Here is a 17,503-nt window from a genome sequence, read left to right as displayed (position 1 = left end):
GTATACTTTCAGAATATTCTTTTGGGCTTTTTCTAGAACCTCAATACTGTGCTAATCAAGAAAGAACTAAATTTCCCAGCTAGTGGGAAATTTTATTATCATCCTATACGTGTATTTCAAAAGAGAATAGCGTGTTAGAGAAAGTTAGCTTACAGAAATGAGAAACCCCAATGTACAAGAGATATATCTATACCAGCATACTGGAACTTTTCCTGCCCCTTAAAAGACATCTCTTCTACATGCTGGAAGCATTACCCGAAGACTCTATTTCTGTCTCAGTGATGCACAATGTAAAGTATTGGGCAATGAGTGTTCTTAAACAAAACATACACTCTATTGGCAGGCACTACACCTGCACGTGTTAGTCAAGTGTTTTGCGATATTGTGAAATATATCCTGAATGTTTTTAGAGGTGTTGTGACATCTCTTTCAAACATGACTAATTCATACCTAAAAAGTAGAGACAGACATCTAGACAAGCCCATTTATCCCAGGACTTGGCTCATACATAGATATGGCATAACCCCTCTGAATAAATGATAAAGGGTGGGGTGAAAATAATTCATGGTGTAAAAACATGACTGCCAGTGTTTTACTGTTAAGATTAAATAAACTGTAATATAAGCCTATTATAAAGATAAGGCATATTGTAGAGAACAATGATTTGTTTAGGTGGCTCTCTAACTCAACGGGCCTCAAAGACATCTTGGCTGAACATTGGAAGGTGTAGGAAAAACAATAGTGCCACACCAAAGATTTAGTAGGTAAATAATCATCTTAGAAGTCCAAAGACAACTTTCAGTGTGTTTCAGAGGTTACGGGTTTCTTCCTTCATCCTGACTAAAATAAGAAAAAACGTTATGTGTAAATGGTAATTATGTTGTTATTTACATGTTAATATATTCCCATTAGCCCCAAATATATATATATATATTTTTTTGACATGATAAAATAAATGCTCCTAAATTAAATCTTTTTTTCCTAAAACATCCTTATAACTTTTAACGGTTGTCTGTGGCCACATTGGAGTGATTCCCTTTTACTTCCTGGGCTATCGGTTATGCTGAAACTAAGAGGAAATCTTTTTAAAAATAGTCTTACATGTTACAATCTAACTGGACAATCACCTTTAAGTTTTACATTGGTAATCTGTCTCTGGCAGCAACTCAACAGCAACAGGATTTCTAAAGAAAGTACTTGTAAACTGCAAGTTCTCACTGACCAAACATCAAGCGGTAACAAGACAAAGTTTAGCTGGTATTGGCAAGGGAGAGAGCAATTCTGTAGAAGCAAAAAACTGCTTATCTACCTTTCTTGTAAGCAGCACCATAATAATTAGTGTAACACTCCTTCAAAAAGACTCCTGTGAATTTGTCATCTGCTGCAACCCTATATATATTTTTATGAGAAGGAGAAAAGGCTTGGCTGGTGATGGCTGCAGTAACCAATGTATAAGGCAGGGACAGCCAGGAACAGTCCAAGTAGATTTGCCCGGCATTTTTATTTATTAGACAGGTATTTTTACCTGACACACAAGGCAATTATTAGACAGGTATTTAAGTGTTGGAGAGGAATTTGGAAATTTGTATATCACATCTATAGTAAAAAACAAAACATTTTGTCTGAGCCACTAATGTCATGTCTATTTCTAACAGGATGCTTCCTAATGGGTTCCCTGAATCCAACCAATTACTGATTACAATATTAATATGATGACATGTATACACCATTGACAATTCTGCCAGATGGTGTGTATACATTTGTATATATATACCTACTTTATGCACAGGCCCAATGACTAATATGACAACACAGTAGCAAAAAGGGTAACACTCTTCGTTTTGCATTAGTCCTGGGTTCCAATTCCATCAACAGCACTATTTTCCTGAAATCCATGTTTCCCTTTGTGAATAATTCCATGCTATTGGTAAATTGCTCTCAAATGTCATATAATGTTTTACACATGAGCAAAATTAGGAAAAGACAGATTTGCCTTTAAAAAACTTGTAATTGTAAGGCAAAAACTTGCAATGTCCCTTTAACAAGAATTTGTCCATATGACATTTACTTACATGTGTAAATACTATACAGATATAAAATGCAGCACTTTACTAATAGGTTGCACAAAGTTATAATTACAGTTATATATTTAATTCTTGCAGGAGGTTGCACAAAGTGACAGCTGTGAGGCACATCATACAATGTAGATTGAGAAGTATGTTAAAACTGACAAAAATCACACACAGCCAAGATGACAAATTGGACTCGCTGTCATGATAAACACAAGCGTGGTGAGTTAATAAGGCTGTACAACAATGCACCATTAAATGAGCAGCTCTGCTATTTAAACTGTCTTGTATTTACAGGAAAAGGTCCAGGTTCATTGTTTGTGGGCCTGTACTAAATATAGCTGTTTATCCTTAATATCAGCATGCAATTAAGGAGTTGTGTGTGTTTTAAACATCAGACTTAACTGTTTTCTGTCAGCACAAACCAGCAACATTCCGTATGGCCTGTCCTTTGAAAAGGGCTGCAGGGACAAGGCAAGGGTTAAATGAAAATAAACAAGCATCTCAAGGACAAGGCAGGATGTACTATGGGAGCATTCAGCTTTAGATCTCTTCTAATAATTGGGACCATTCTAAACCACTAGACCACATAAAAGACACAGTTTTTGTGTGTGCCAGCAGTGGAAAGTGACCAGATAAAATAAAAGTACGATGAGGTAAGCAGGTCATAGGACCGGAGTTAGGATTAGCTGGCCTCTGTCTGCATCATTTGTTCCACGGAAAACACGCAGTGCAGTGCTCACGTCTAGTGTTTATGTTGTTGTGCCAAGTAGATGTGCCATAGAGAATTCTGGGACAGCCTGATCCATAAGACTCACCGCACAATCACAGCTTTGCAGCTGCAGTTAGTGTAATTACTGCCATCATTCTCAACAAGAACAAAACACTTTAAAACATACCTAAGATTAGTACCTATAGATGTTTTTTTGAGGACATTGAGCCCCCTCATGGATCTTTCTTGTGTCTTGGCATGTTGTCATAATTTGGAAATTGTGTTATGGAAGGTTGTTTTATCCCACTCCTTTTTTCACAGCTTTGTGTCTATATAGCTTGTATGTATGTGCAGGGGTATAACCACCCACTTTTTATTGGAATAGTGTCCAAACCTCCTAGAAGCTAGAGCAAGTAGAGTTTGCCTAATAAAAGTCAGTTCCTGCAGGAGAAAACGTGGAGAAAACTAAAGAATTCTTCCTTATGTGGAGGAACAGCAGAAGACACAGATGAAAATATATTGGTACAACTTTTATCATGTCATCTGGCCAGCAAAATATATAGCACATGCTGTATACCTACCTAAAACCTGATGTACATTAGGAATATGGAACAAACCAGATTTATACTGACAAGAAACTACCAATGCATGGTTTTGTGAACCTAAGGTGTGATGGACTTTTTGGAATATGCTTCCTACTCTGCCTTTTTGTTGTATGCTAAAGATTTACTGTATGAATCAGTTGCATGTTTGGGTCCAATTTATTCTGGCAGGCACTGCACCCTAGTATTATTTATTCATTTTCCCTGGGTCATCCAAACAAAACAGTTGTGTTTGGATACATTTTGACTGGTCATAAACTACTGTTTATAGAGCCAGGATGAAAACATTTAAATTGTAATAATGCTTCTCACTCTCGCAGACTGATTCCCATACTCAGATGTAGATTATTTATGAGCAGTTGTACATGGCGACCACTGAATGTGCAGACATTCCTTTTACAAAAAAAGTCAGCCATTAAGCTGTAAAATGGGGTTTTAAATGTTCTTCCATGTTTTCCTTTTTTCTCTCTGTATTCTACTGTCAGCACCATTTCTAATCAGAAACAAATGTAATCACTTTAAGTAGTAGCACATTCCTCTTTAAAGCAAACCTGTCACATGTTTGGGCAATAAAAGCTATGCTAGCATGTAAAAATGTATCTTCAGTATCTATCTTCAGATCAGTTTCACCAGTTTATACCAAAAATCACTTTTAATATGCTAGATTATATTGGTAGTTATATAGGTAGTCCTCCAAATTGACAGGGTTGGGCCCGACTCCTTTTATAAAGGATCAGTTGAGATGTGCAGTAAAGCCTGCATATGGACATCTTTCCATTTGGGTAGCCTCTGCTTAGACAAGTTTCATCATATGCCAAGATATATACAACCATGCTGCACAGTCAGGCTGGTGAAAAAGTCAGTGACAGAGATAGCATATTATAGTTAGGAAACAGGAAAGCCATTTACTAGCCCTTACTTGCTGCATTGAAGGGTAAGGAGAAAGTGAATTACATGGCTTATGGAATATAAATATGTATAATATATATATATTATTATACATATTAGGGTGACTTTTGCTGTTTTTCTTCTTTTTTTTCATACTAGACACTATCCATCGCTTTTCTTTGGAAAGATCTATAGCTTGTACCTATTGAAAAATCCCAAATGATTCTCCAGTAGTGTAGATCCTTGTTCACCTCAACCCAATCTAAAGGACAAAACAGATGACACAAGATCCTGTTATGCCTAAAGCCATCACTTTTGTAATGGAATGGCATGTTTCAGTAGTCAACAATACCACTGGATTACAATCTGGCGGAGGGGTGCACAGATGTTTAGAATGTGGATATTCTACATGCACAGTCCGCATCCAGTGAGCAAATAATCTTTTATTCAACCTTTTTACCCAATGATTCATAGTAAAGTACAGAGCACATAGATTTGGTTTGACAGACTGCCATGTGCACATGCATTATGTTGCAATACAACTGTTTATATGTTTTACAAAATTATAATGTAAATTGTTGTCCAAAAACTGCATTTATTATACAAGCATATATTAAACCATATGTGTCAGTGCATCCCTCTACAATCTCTAAACTGTCTAAAAAGATATTTTGTTTTATCTTCTCTGTGTAAAGAAGGTACAGAGCACCTGTATCTGTCTCCCACTGATTGGCACCCCAGCACCCCAAGTCCAGAACAGGTCTGTAGACACATTTTTACCATTCCAATCATCTTGAACCCATGTTCCCATTAGTGATTTACACTCAGAATGCTATGCAATCAACTTTCTTTTTTTCCCTGGGTACTTTACCCTGCCAGAAGAGTGTTGGAAAACTTGAAGGAGGGTCACACTTCTACTTTCATGGTCTTTATGAACATAGCCTAAGATGTTTACATGTATAAAGACATAATTAACTAGGGTCTACCAGGCATTTGATCTAACAGACTGGTGGGTATTCAGGTGGCTGTCCAGTTGTCACTGCAGTACATTTTAGCATGTTTTGGATAGAGAAAATCAAAATCTAAAAAGCCAGAGTCGCCATAACTTTCTGATTAGTTGACAAACAATAGGACATGCTGCAGTATGTTACGTGTCTGAGTGCTAACAGGTTAGTGGAGACAGAGAAGCCTGCTGAGCATGGCTAGGTCATCAGAGGTAACAAGATCCAAGAGGAGACAGGAAGAAAGCCACATAGGAATTGCGAAATCTCTTGCGAATGGAAATCTTTCATCTCTACTCTTTACGAGGCTATTTGGGGTGAGGTTAGGGAAGAAAAGAACAACCCATCAAATTTTTCATTTTATATACTTTTTTTTTTTGTCTTTTTATAGTCGCCATTTCCAACTGACTGAAAACTCAAATCATCAGACTTAAAATGTTCTTACTTGACCCACAGAATAGAAGGTCAAGGGGTCAGCATGGGTAGAGAAGGAGGGTTTGCCTGAGTACCCCGAGGGAATAACACAGCTGGATTTGTGGTGAAACGCCACCTCTTAATCTCAGCAGTTTTGTCCCTAAAAATAGCTCTGGAAAAAATGTGTTTTTTTTCTCCCTTGCAAAAGTTGTTTTGGATTTAACCTCGCTGAGCATGGCATGTTTATTCTAATGATGCTGTGCCAAAGCTAAGTGCTTTTTATTTGAACCGGACAAAAGCACACTGCATCAAACAGGAAGAGGTTAATAGTATTTTGAAATTCGACTCTTGAAGATCATATCAGAGAAAAATTAATACAAGTCTGCAGTCTGCTGTGACAATAGCTGATTATTTACTGAACCGGTTTTATTTATTAACTTCAGGAGAAAGCAACGGAGGATTTAAAGAAAATAAATAGAGACTGCACATTTAGGGGTATAGATGACATAGGAACCTCAGAATCTAACCTAAGAGACTAACCCAGCCAATGAACTGCCAGCCAAGGTAACATCTTTGGTCATACATAATCCATTTCAAATATGAACATATTCTCCAATTGCACGTCAAGTTCATGTGCATCATTTACCTTGGGGAAGAGATGGCAACAGGATGCATTATGGGTACCAAAATGTTAGCAGCATATCCTTCAGGTCAGTTACCACAAAACAGCTTAAGAGGTCCATCCCTTGATAGATGTGAGTTGTTTTGGTAGCAACAATTGGAACTATGCAATAATAGGCAGGTGGTTTTATAGTTTTGGCTGACCGGCATATGCTGGTGGCTCAGGTGACAAGCTATACCAGACAAAGACAAAGAAATTAACATATAGTTAACATGGGTTTTGGTAAAAGCATTTATTAAATAAGATTCATAATTTTGATTCTTTTAAATGAAGAAGATCAATAGAATCCAGTGAGTATGTGTGCAACTGTCGCTGTAGTGGAAGCAATAGTAGTATTGAAAATTAGGTAGCACTGAGTCACATATATTCATATATGTGATAATCAATTCTGGTGTATGTTTTTTTCTGGGTTTTAGAAGGGTTGATGTCAGGCAAACTATTTTTTTAGCAAACGTACAACAATGGCACCCCCAGCCTACACATTTCTTTCATGACAGGTTTACTTTAAAGCAGGATGGGCACAGACAAATAAATTCTTTGGGGTCTATTTATAAAGCAGTCAATCTGGCATTTACTGACAAATTCCCTGGTAAAGAATCTGTATGTGTTTCAATTAACCTGGAAGTTATAAAACTGAAATTTTGATGGGTAAGCTATGGCCACTACTATTGCTAATGACACAGAGGTGTCCAGTGGGGTTTTGATTTTCCTGAAGGTATTTGTATATGGGACATAACTTGGCATTGGCCAATGAAATGAAAACTGCAGTTCAATGTGGGTCAATGTAAAATGCCAAAAAGTCCTGTAAGAGAAAATTTCTATGGGTAAAGTGATGGCCAGAACCACGGAAAAAAAGACTTGGTGGTGCTAATTTTAGATAACTGCAAATGAAATATAAATTGTGCTCTGGCTTTGAAAAGAAGTCTGGTGTATTGCCAGAAGGGAGGAGGTCCATATACATCTTTAGTTAGAACTTATTTGGAATACTGTGTCGAGCTCTGGCGACTCCATTTACAAAAAAGATATTCTTATGATAAAATGAGTCTTGATACTGGCAAGAAAATGGTAAAAGGTCTGTGGATTAAAACAATACATATCAGGAAAACTGGAGAAACATGTTCTGTTGTAGGGATGTAAATAAAAATCAGGTAATCCCACCAGCAAAACTTTAGATAAGGTATGGAAGTGCACCACATTGAATGGTGGGTGTGGCAAAATATGCAGTAGGAGGGTTCTAAAGGGGTAAGGTTAAAAAACATTTAGGGTACTTAACTCTAATTCCAGAGTGTGTAAATGGGTCACAGGTATATACCATACATCGTGCAGAGTGGTCTTGCATATTTAAAATACAGCGTGAAAGGGTTAGGTTTATGTATTACACTAGGGCATGTAACTGACCAAATGCAGGGGTCAAATGTATGGATTGATGATCAGGTATATGTATTGTATTAAGTGCAGGAGTCAGAAAAACATATAACCCAGCAAACAGGAATGACACAATGAAATACTTTTCTTGCGTATATCAACACAAACAGCACAAGTTCCTTCTGGTGGTTGTGGACATAACCAGATAGCTTCTGATGAAGTCAGGACTTCTATGGAGACAAAGTAACTGATTGGCCAGATCTACCTAAATGTGAGCCCCCAAACCTCTTAGGGAAAGACTGTGTCAACAATGCCACAGCATTGGTCATGGTGCCAGAGGGAATATATGATGTCATTTTCTCATATAAGAAAAGTACCGTATTTTTCGGACCATTAGACGCTCCGGACTATAGGACGCACCAGGTTTTCCGCACGGGAAAACAAGAAAAAAAAAAATTCATTTGGTTTCCCCTGAGATCCAGCGTGCGGCACTTGTGCCCGCCCATGAAGGCGGCACCGATCGGCATTCATCAAATCAATCGGCGCCGCCTTCGTGGGCGGGCACAAGTGCCGCACGCTGGATCACAGAACAGGCAGAGATCGGCGCAGCCGGGGACCGGCGGGGACACAGGTAAGTAAAAAAATATGCCCCTGTACCTCTGCATTCGGACCATAAGACGCACCCTGATTTTCCCCCCACTTTAGGAGGAAAAAAAGTGCGTCTTATGGTCCGAAAAATACGGTATTTTCACAGCCTTGCTTGGCCTTTTTCTGTAGAAGGATTGCAGTGTCCTCCCCAGACCCTTTTAGCTGGGCGAACCACCTGGCACTTTTCAGTAGCCACCTGGCTGTTTTTGGGTGGTTAGTGAAGAGTTGGGTCACAATACAGGGGCTGCCACCCACCTACAATTTCTTCCTACCCAGCTTAAAAAAATGGTGGGTTGAACAATGGATTGCATTGAGACCCTTTTATGCTTAGTTAACAAAAAGCATGTTAGGTAGTAAACAAATTAGTGTATTATGGGGATTATATATATGTTTTCATTATTAAGGAGAATAATGAACTTTTCCAATGAAAAAGACACATATTGGGAGTAACCAACAATGAAGATATTGCATAGTTTTCCTTTTACGCATAGGCCCACATCTATATTTAGACAAAAGATTGTCAATATTTTTGCTAAAATTTGATCAAGTCCTGCACATTGATGTGTACAGGCAGGCAGACCGATTTATTTGCATAGTCAAAAATGTACCGCTTAATGAATTGTTAATGTCATGTACATTCAATGTACAGTATAGTTAGCATGAGTGATTACAATGTGGGATTGCTGCATAATTTACAATGTACAGGGGCTGTCAAAGACACAAAAGGTCAGGGGCAAACAAATACAGGAATGTCCATCAACAGTAGCAAGAGGAGCCTAAAGCTCAGTTCCTAAATAAGTGGTTTAAAAGTACTAAATATTAAAGAAATATTGCCAATGGTTGTGCTGACAGCTGGTAAGGTTATTGAAGACACTGTTGGGGACTACGGGTGTGATTCCCTAAGGTAAAATGCACCTGCCTTACAGTGCACCCCAAAGCACAGTACACTATTGCTAAGCATAGTATGAGCACTGCATCACAGAAAATGTGGTACTGCCACATGTTGTTTTTTTAACTAGAATAAATAGACTGTCTCAACGTAGTGCAAAATAATGAACACACCACACCAGGATGTAAATCTGTGAATAAACCCATATTTGAACAGGAATATGACAGTTTAAAATAATAAAAACTGTGGATATGCAAGTAAGTAAAAGCAGACCAGCACTGTGCTGGATTAAAAAGACTGATAATAAATATAATGAGCGCGTGCAAAACCAATTTTCATGTTCCATCTTTTTAACCAATACTAAAAAGCCATTTAATGTTAAAAGTGTAATGTTAAAATAAATGCACATGACCTGGAACTTTAGAAAAACCTACATCAACTTCTGTAATCTTTTATACTGTGAAAAGAGAAGTTGCTCTCTAGACATTTACCTTAAAATTTTACCTCAGAAAGGTAGTGAAACCAGGCAAGGAGAGACTTACTAAACTATCACAATCTTACCAAGAATGGCTATTTATATAACAGTCACATCTAGATAAAGTAAATCACCAAGGACTTGTGTACTTTCAATCAGACTGTTATTTTGTAATGTATTTTTTATAGTAGGAACCCGGGGTGGCCAGCCTGCCAAATTATAGGGCAGGGACATCATAGCATCAGGCCTCCATGCAGGTGTGACTTCCAGCATGGTTTTGCTATTGGAAACTAATCACATCTTCTTTTTTTTATATCAAATATTTTTATTAAGGTTTAACAGTGATAAACAGTAATACACACAGAGTCGTATATAGGATATCACAAAAGAGAGTTTTTAAGGCATAAACAACATTGCAAGTACCATAACACATAAATATTGGCACATATCGGTGAACAGTATTACATACAAAATAAAGTCTCAATAGTCATCAATATACAGATGATACTGCAATTACAAAATATATAATAAAATGTGCAACACAAACAGTAATATCAGTAAACATAAGTGCTCACATCAGCAGTGATTCCACCTCTATAGGAGGATCATGTTCCAGCTCTCTTCCTATGTACCACGTGGTTTGTCGAAAACAATTGTACAATTTTATTTTTGTGGGAGTGTAGCAATAAAAAACTCCCATGTTTCATAGAAAGCTTGAATTTTGGATTCCTTATGTATGGCAGTTTCAGCTCATTCCATGGTAAATACCATTCCATTCCAAACGTCTCGCTCCTCCAGAGAACCGAAAAGTAGAACTTCCCACCATTCCAGAAACAGCCCATTTAGGGGTAAATGGTACAACAGTTAATAGTTTAGTACAAATATAGTTCACCACATGACTCCAGAATCATTTAATAAACAGATATTCCCAGAAATAGTGAAAGAGTAGCCGCAGGGGCACCACATTTAAAGCAGGTATCTCCATCAGAGAGTCCCATAAAATGGCTTGATTAGGGGAAATGTATTTCTTTTGAAAGAGACGAAAAAACTTCTCATATCGCTTTCCAGGATATTCTATACAATTGTAAGATTTTAGCAATTGGTAGATTGGTAAAATATTGTTGCAACCTCGCCATTCCTATTTTAGTTGTAGAATAATCCAAATCTGTTCGTAAAAAATCATAACATTTAGAAATAGTTTTGGAGGATGTGGAAGGAGAGGGTAGCATTTTATCTAGGGGATTACAATGGTCATGCCGAGATAAAGTCCTGGCTACTTTTGAAGCGTAGATCCATGCTTGGATAAACAGAAAAACACTGTTGGCCAGAAAGGGAATCCCTTTCTCAATTCTGGGAAAGAATAGGTCTTATTGGTAGAAGGATTGATCAGCATTCTCACAAAATTTAGACCCCTCGCAGCCCAGTCATCAAGTACAGGAGAGGATAACACAGGAGCAAACTTTACATTACCTTTTAGTGGGAGAAATATGGAAGAGTGTGCATTGAGGGATTCCGACTTACGTAAACAGTGCCATAACTGCCATTGCGTAAAGAGTAAGGGATTATTTTGCACCTCCGCTGGAAGTAGTTCCCTGTGGGTGTGGAGAATGGCCAGAGGATGCCAAGGAGAGTGTAATGAAAGGTCTACCTGCACATTTGTATACACATCCTCTTTTTTGCTGTCACTGCAAGCTGGAAAATGTAAGAAAAGGAATTTTAAAATATTTTTGAATGGATGGGCCAAGTGTGTCTTTTTCTTTGCACAAAGTATAAAACATCAGAAAAACTTTAAGTGGTACAATTCATATACATAAGAAACTAGTGCAATTCATATACATAACAAACTATTGTGGATGATTCAGTGGTGCAAACAAATGAAAATTTGGATTATTTATATAAACTTGGCACAGTCTGTAACTGAAATTTATCTTTTCTTGCTAAATGCTATAGGAATTTTGTTTGTTTTTTTAGTATTAGGAGCAAATCTGTATTCTTTCTTATTTAAAAAAAAAACTATACCTGCCATATATCCATATATATTATGGAATTGTTCTGAAACAATAAATCATTACCTCCCAATCATTAGCTCCCAACAGCCCTCTGTTTAGATGCATGTCTTGTAAACTATCACTAAGACATAAACATACAGTATCTACATATATGTATATATACAGAATTTGAGAAGCAAACAATATTGCTTATACAAATGAGAAATGCGTCAACCTTAAATTATAGGTGTTATTGTAATCACTCATGCTAAAACTGTACCGCTTTCCCTATGCTCTTACTTCCTCTTACACTTTATTTTAGAAATAAACACATTACGTTCTTGTAAAACACGGAGTGTTTCTCTCCTCACTATAGGTTAAATAATGTGGAGCCACCACCAGGTGATTTAGCAAAATTAGTAAAAAAAACAATAAAGAAAGAGGTTTGAGGCTCGCTTGTTACTGTATATTCTTAATTATGTAATTTTTCCACATTAGAACAATACATAATTACAATGAGCAGACATTTGTATTTTACCCCAGTACTGTTAAGACTTCACAGGACTCTAGTATTTCATGCTATACATAGGTGCTCCAATTATAAATTCAAAATGACTGTATTGGTCGCATTAGATCCAACGAGTTTCGCCATGATTAGGCTTCCTCAGGGATTTGATAGTAAACAAACTCTACAGTCTGTACATACACATTAACACATAATTGTCATAATTACATTACAATATAACTACACATATTTTCAATTGCATTGATTAGTTATATATTTGCAACTACAATATTTTGGCAGTTAGGTGAGATATCTATATTGATGTGGTTCTCATTATCAATGGCAGGTGTGTAAAGTAATATGGTAATGTATGTCCATATAATATGTACATCATACTGATTATGATATAACTGTAAGCTCTTCGGGGCAGGGTCCTCTCCTCCTGTATCACTGTCTGTATTAGTCTGTCATTTGCAATCCCTATTTAATGTACAGTGCTGCGTAATATGTTGGCGCTATATAAATCCTGTTTATTAATAATAATAATAAAATATAATCATATACAAGAGTAGATGATTGAAAATCTATTGTTGATAACCAAAAATAAAGGAAAAGTTTTATATTTTATTTACGTATAGGTGATGCAAATCAAATACAAGGATAATAGATATAATAAGAACAATGGGTAAAGATTCGAAGAAATCTCAGCTATGGAAAATTGCTGTAGGCAAATACAACATATTAGGCGTGATCTTATGTATGTATAGATGATATGTATAATGCATTATTTAAAAAGTATATGGAAAAGAGACATAATATACCATACCAAAAAAGAGATTACCTTTAGAGTATGCTTAGACAGTTGCTGGTATGAATATAAAAGAGGTATACCAACCTACTTTAGTGATTGTAGATTCATCCATCAATATATATTCACATCGCATAGGGATAAGACTAAGCCTTCCAATATCTTAAATGGATAAGTGCTGGTCAATAATGTTAGTAAGTAAAAAGGTAAGTACTAATATATGATGTATATATATGATATAATGTATAGTATCAATTGTACGTCCCACCTTCTAGGTATAAATACAGGTAAATTGAGAAGGTCAGCAATTAGAAGGATGTGGTAATATGAACAGCCAAAAAGGGCTGTGAGGACCCGGATAGGACCAGAGCCTAGCAGTATCTAAAAAGGATAAGTGCTGGTCAGTAACTTAAAAAGTGGAAAGGTATATCCTAATCCTATGAATATAATGTCAAATGTAGTGCCTACACCTTGATGGTATAAATACAAATCATTCAACAGGATCCACAGTTAGGAGAGTGCAGTGATAAGTGCAGTCGAGAAGGGCTATAAAGACCCGGAGTGCGCCTTTAATGGCGTGTATTTCCGGTTGGAGGATGCACGCTAAGCACGCCCGTTGTGCATTCTTCTCTATTCTATCGAAAGACCGCCGTGGGGAGAGAGCGCAGTGGGGTGCCACTCAGTCATTCTCCCCCTCCCCTCTCCATTGGGCAGAATTGTGCTGTATGTACAGCATTTGTTCATACATCGTGCAGTCGCTTGTCGTTGGAAAGGATCTTTAAAGATCCTTTCCAACGACAATTATTGCATGTATGTACATAGCCTAAGGCTTTGTAAATAAATAATGACAGTGTGTAGTATGTCTTTTGTTGTTGTTTCTCTGAGGTTGTGTTTACCTAATTTTAAGACCTGCTGAGAATGTACTTCTAATGTATATTTATCTATTTGCTTGGAAATCACTTAGAAAGAACACTTAGAATAAACTAATGCAACTCCCATATTTCCTAGTTATGAGTTCCCATTTAAACATTAGGGCAAGGAATTCGTTCAGTGCACACTGGACCAAGTTTTTACTACATTACAACGTAGAATGACAAAACATAAATTTGGATTTTCTAAAACCCAGGTACACTGTGTTTAAGATTAGCAGCATTCCATTTTGTATTTTCACAGGAGTTACAGAAAATGTTGTAATCAGATTTTGAGTGCACAGCCAAGATCATACATGCCTGACATGACAATCTTTGATCAAACTCACAGTGCTGATTATTTGTCAGCTTAACCAAGATTTATGACTCTAATAGATACTTTGACTGTTTCTTGGCTTGGTTATAATGAAGTATTTTCTTTTTGATGCATACTGTAAATCCAGTAAAAAAGTAATACTGTATATGGTGGTATTTGCTGTTAATATTTTATTGCTGCGAGAGAACCAAAGGTTCCTGGAAATGCTTATTGGGCAGTGCGAGAGATATATACTATACCTGACACAAGAGGTACAAGGCACACATGCTCTCAGTCTCCCACCCTGTGGCCCAGGGTTTGAAAACTGGAAGCCAGTATTGGCTGTCCTTGGATTATTCTTCTTTTAGTGATTCCTAGATAGGATTATCACTAGCCAGAGGCAAATGATGCAATGTGGGACTAGTGCAGTATTTCCTCTGCTTTAGATAATTAACCCCTGACACACTAATGATCCTTTTAAGTTCTTCTCCAATCACCCACCAATGTTAGGCTTGTAAAGTTGATCAGTAAACTGTCACCTGAAAACATTGTGATTGTTTTGGGTGACAGTTTTACAAACAACTGCTCTACACACAGGCTACCAACAAAATTTGGGTACAATTCTCCAATGACCACCATTGGAAGAGCAACCATACAGTATGTATAACAGCAGGGAGCATTCCTATTGGCTGCTGGTTACCTAAAGTACGCTCACTGCTCATTTATTGTAGCTTGTTAGAGCTAGGGTGCTTGGTCAGGCTTGTCTATGGGTGCAGTTATTTCATATATCGATATTAAGGACCATTTCATGATTTACTTGCACCAATTGACCAGTTTATGGCTACCTTAAGGGGGTAATGGTCAGAAACCTAATTGATAGGAAACATTTCTATTCCTAGCAGGTAAAAACAAATAAGAGTGGCAGGGTTTCTAAAGACCTGTCTAATAGGTGGGTAATGCAGGTAAGGATTATAGTACTAAAATTCTAATAGATAAATGGTTTTTGCCATGTCATGTCCACTATTACTTTAGATAACAAGCTTAGGGAGCTGATAGCTCTTATGTATAGAGATAATTTGGAGTTTGCTGTGATTACATTTACATAGTTCAGTTTTCAAATGACTGGGAAATAAGTACACTAGGATTTACATTGTAATGGTAGACTTTAGTAGAGACAAATAAAGGTGTAGCTGCCATTTATGTCAAGAATAGTGTAAAATCAAAATTAAAAAATATAATATTTACTTGAAACTCTGTGTGTCTACCTGCAAACCAGAAAGGCATTTCCTTAGAATTGGTGTAGTAAAGATGCTTCCAGGACAGTCTGAGGAGTATAATATTCTGTTGAATAATGAGAACTTAAATGAGAATTTTTAACATGACAAGTGTTTTAGATCAAAGTGGTATTGTGGAATACCCTTTCTGTAATCTTGGTTCCCGTGCAGAGGACATGCAGGGCGCCGCTATCTTCGTCCGCCTTCTTTCTTCTTCTTCTTCTTCCTAGGTAATCTGATCTTGTCACTGGGGTGACATAGCCTGCTGTAAACAGGGAAAAAAAGGAGTGCCAATCTCATTGCACACATGTGAGATCAGCATTTTTTTTTTGCAGGAAAAAGCCTTCTCTGCGCAAGCCCAGAGGAGCAGCCAGAAGCCTCCTGGGTTTTGTGATGAAGGTATCCCAGGAAGCTGTTCGCTCCCATTCAGCACCCCAATAAAGACAGAGGGTAGGAACTTCCTCCCCTTTTTTTTAAAAAAAAAGTGTTTAAAAGAAAAGAAGAGTTGTCTACTGTTTTATCCAAAAACAAATTTTGGTGATGGTCCGCTTTAAATTACATTTTATGAAGTTTAATAAAAACTTGTTATTTTGTGTGTTTTATGTCATTCTGGAGTTCCCTTTTAAATCTGCCTAATCTTCAAAATATCATATTTAGGTACTGAATGCCACCAGGAAATTTGGTATTTGATTGCCTGGATACTGACTGAAAAAAACTGTTGTATTAAGTATATGAACTGCAGAATGTTTTTATGCTAGAAAGTTTCTTCAGAATGCATTGAGCCCAGTTCATTTTAAAAGAGTTTTTTGTTTTGGAACATTACATAAGCTGTGTGTTCCTCTACATAAAAACTTGGGGTAGTAGGAGATCTGTACCTACATTATCTAGAGACACAGAGAAAATTACATCTGTTTTTGTACAGTCTATTCATAGCAAACAAGTTATGTTGAGTAGAAAGAGTATCATAGAGATTCCTCCTCCTAAACCTCAAGTCATTTCACCATGTCCAAACCATAAGGGGGAAGTTGGCTAGAATCAGTGCTACTTCCCTAAACAAGAAAAAGGAAGATGGTTAAAGATCACTACAGGCCACTGCTGTGAACTATTTTAGATTATAGTTCCTGTGCTGTACACTTCAAGCTAACTCAAAGAGGAGCTTCACCTTCAGTTATAATTTTAGGTTCTTGTGGAAATTGCAAAACTTGTAGGCAACCTTAGGATTCACAGATGTACCAATGCTGAAGCCTGTGCAGAGTTTATGTGTTCTTTGTATATTGGATGGGTGCTTCCACCTCTTTCTGCTATCAAATAACATTGATTGCTAAACAAATGGTCAAAGGCTGTTTATGTAATATCATTAGATTGTAAGCTCTTCAAGAGCCTTAAGAGCGGACACATAGGGTTCATTTTTTTTCTGTAAATATCTGTGAATCATATTGGTATTCTATAAAATATATATAGATTTATGTTCTAAGAGTGTTTCAACTGTTAGGTTGTTCTTTACATTTGCAACTGACAGGTTTTATGCTGGCCATACAGGGAACAATCTAATGTGCAGTTATCTTTGGCTTTACAAAAAATGTGTAATGTGAGGGTCATTCAGTCTGCATCCAATCAGACAGGCCCTCACACTATGGCCCTGATTTATTAAAGCTCTCCATGGTTGGAGAGAATACACTTTGATCAGTGAAGCTGGGTGATCCAGCAAACCTGGATTGGATCTGGGCAAGGATTCAAAGCATTTGCTAGCAAATAACAAATGATTTTAAGGAATCCATTCCAGGTGTTCTGGATCACCCAGCTTCACTGATCAAAGTGTATTCTCTCCAGGCTTGGAGAGCTTTAGTAAATCAGGGCCTATATAGTTAATATAAGTAAATGAGGTCATACATCCAGGTTGTAATGAGTGCGGTCAGCTTTTATGTGGTCAGGATCGCCATTTCTTACACGTCCTGTACA

At 37.2% G+C, this 17,503-nt stretch overlaps 1 long non-coding RNA gene across 1 annotated transcript in view; it reads right to left on the bottom strand.

Annotated features, from left to right (window-relative positions):
- Positions 1–10,080: 10,080 nt before the first annotated feature.
- Positions 10,081–17,503, bottom strand: part of LOC140327655 (uncharacterized) — a 227,372-nt gene continuing 219,949 nt past the window's right edge. Inside the window, exon 5 of the long non-coding RNA XR_011920063.1 lies at positions 10,081–11,437. This is a non-coding gene — a long non-coding RNA (uncharacterized lncRNA). The remainder of the gene's footprint in view (positions 11,438–17,503) is intronic.

This window comes from Pyxicephalus adspersus, chromosome 3, assembly GCF_032062135.1.
Source record: "Pyxicephalus adspersus chromosome 3, UCB_Pads_2.0, whole genome shotgun sequence".
In the NCBI taxonomy this organism is placed as follows: domain Eukaryota; kingdom Metazoa; phylum Chordata; class Amphibia; order Anura; family Pyxicephalidae; genus Pyxicephalus; species Pyxicephalus adspersus.
This window is presented reverse-complemented; position numbering and strand designations above follow the sequence as displayed.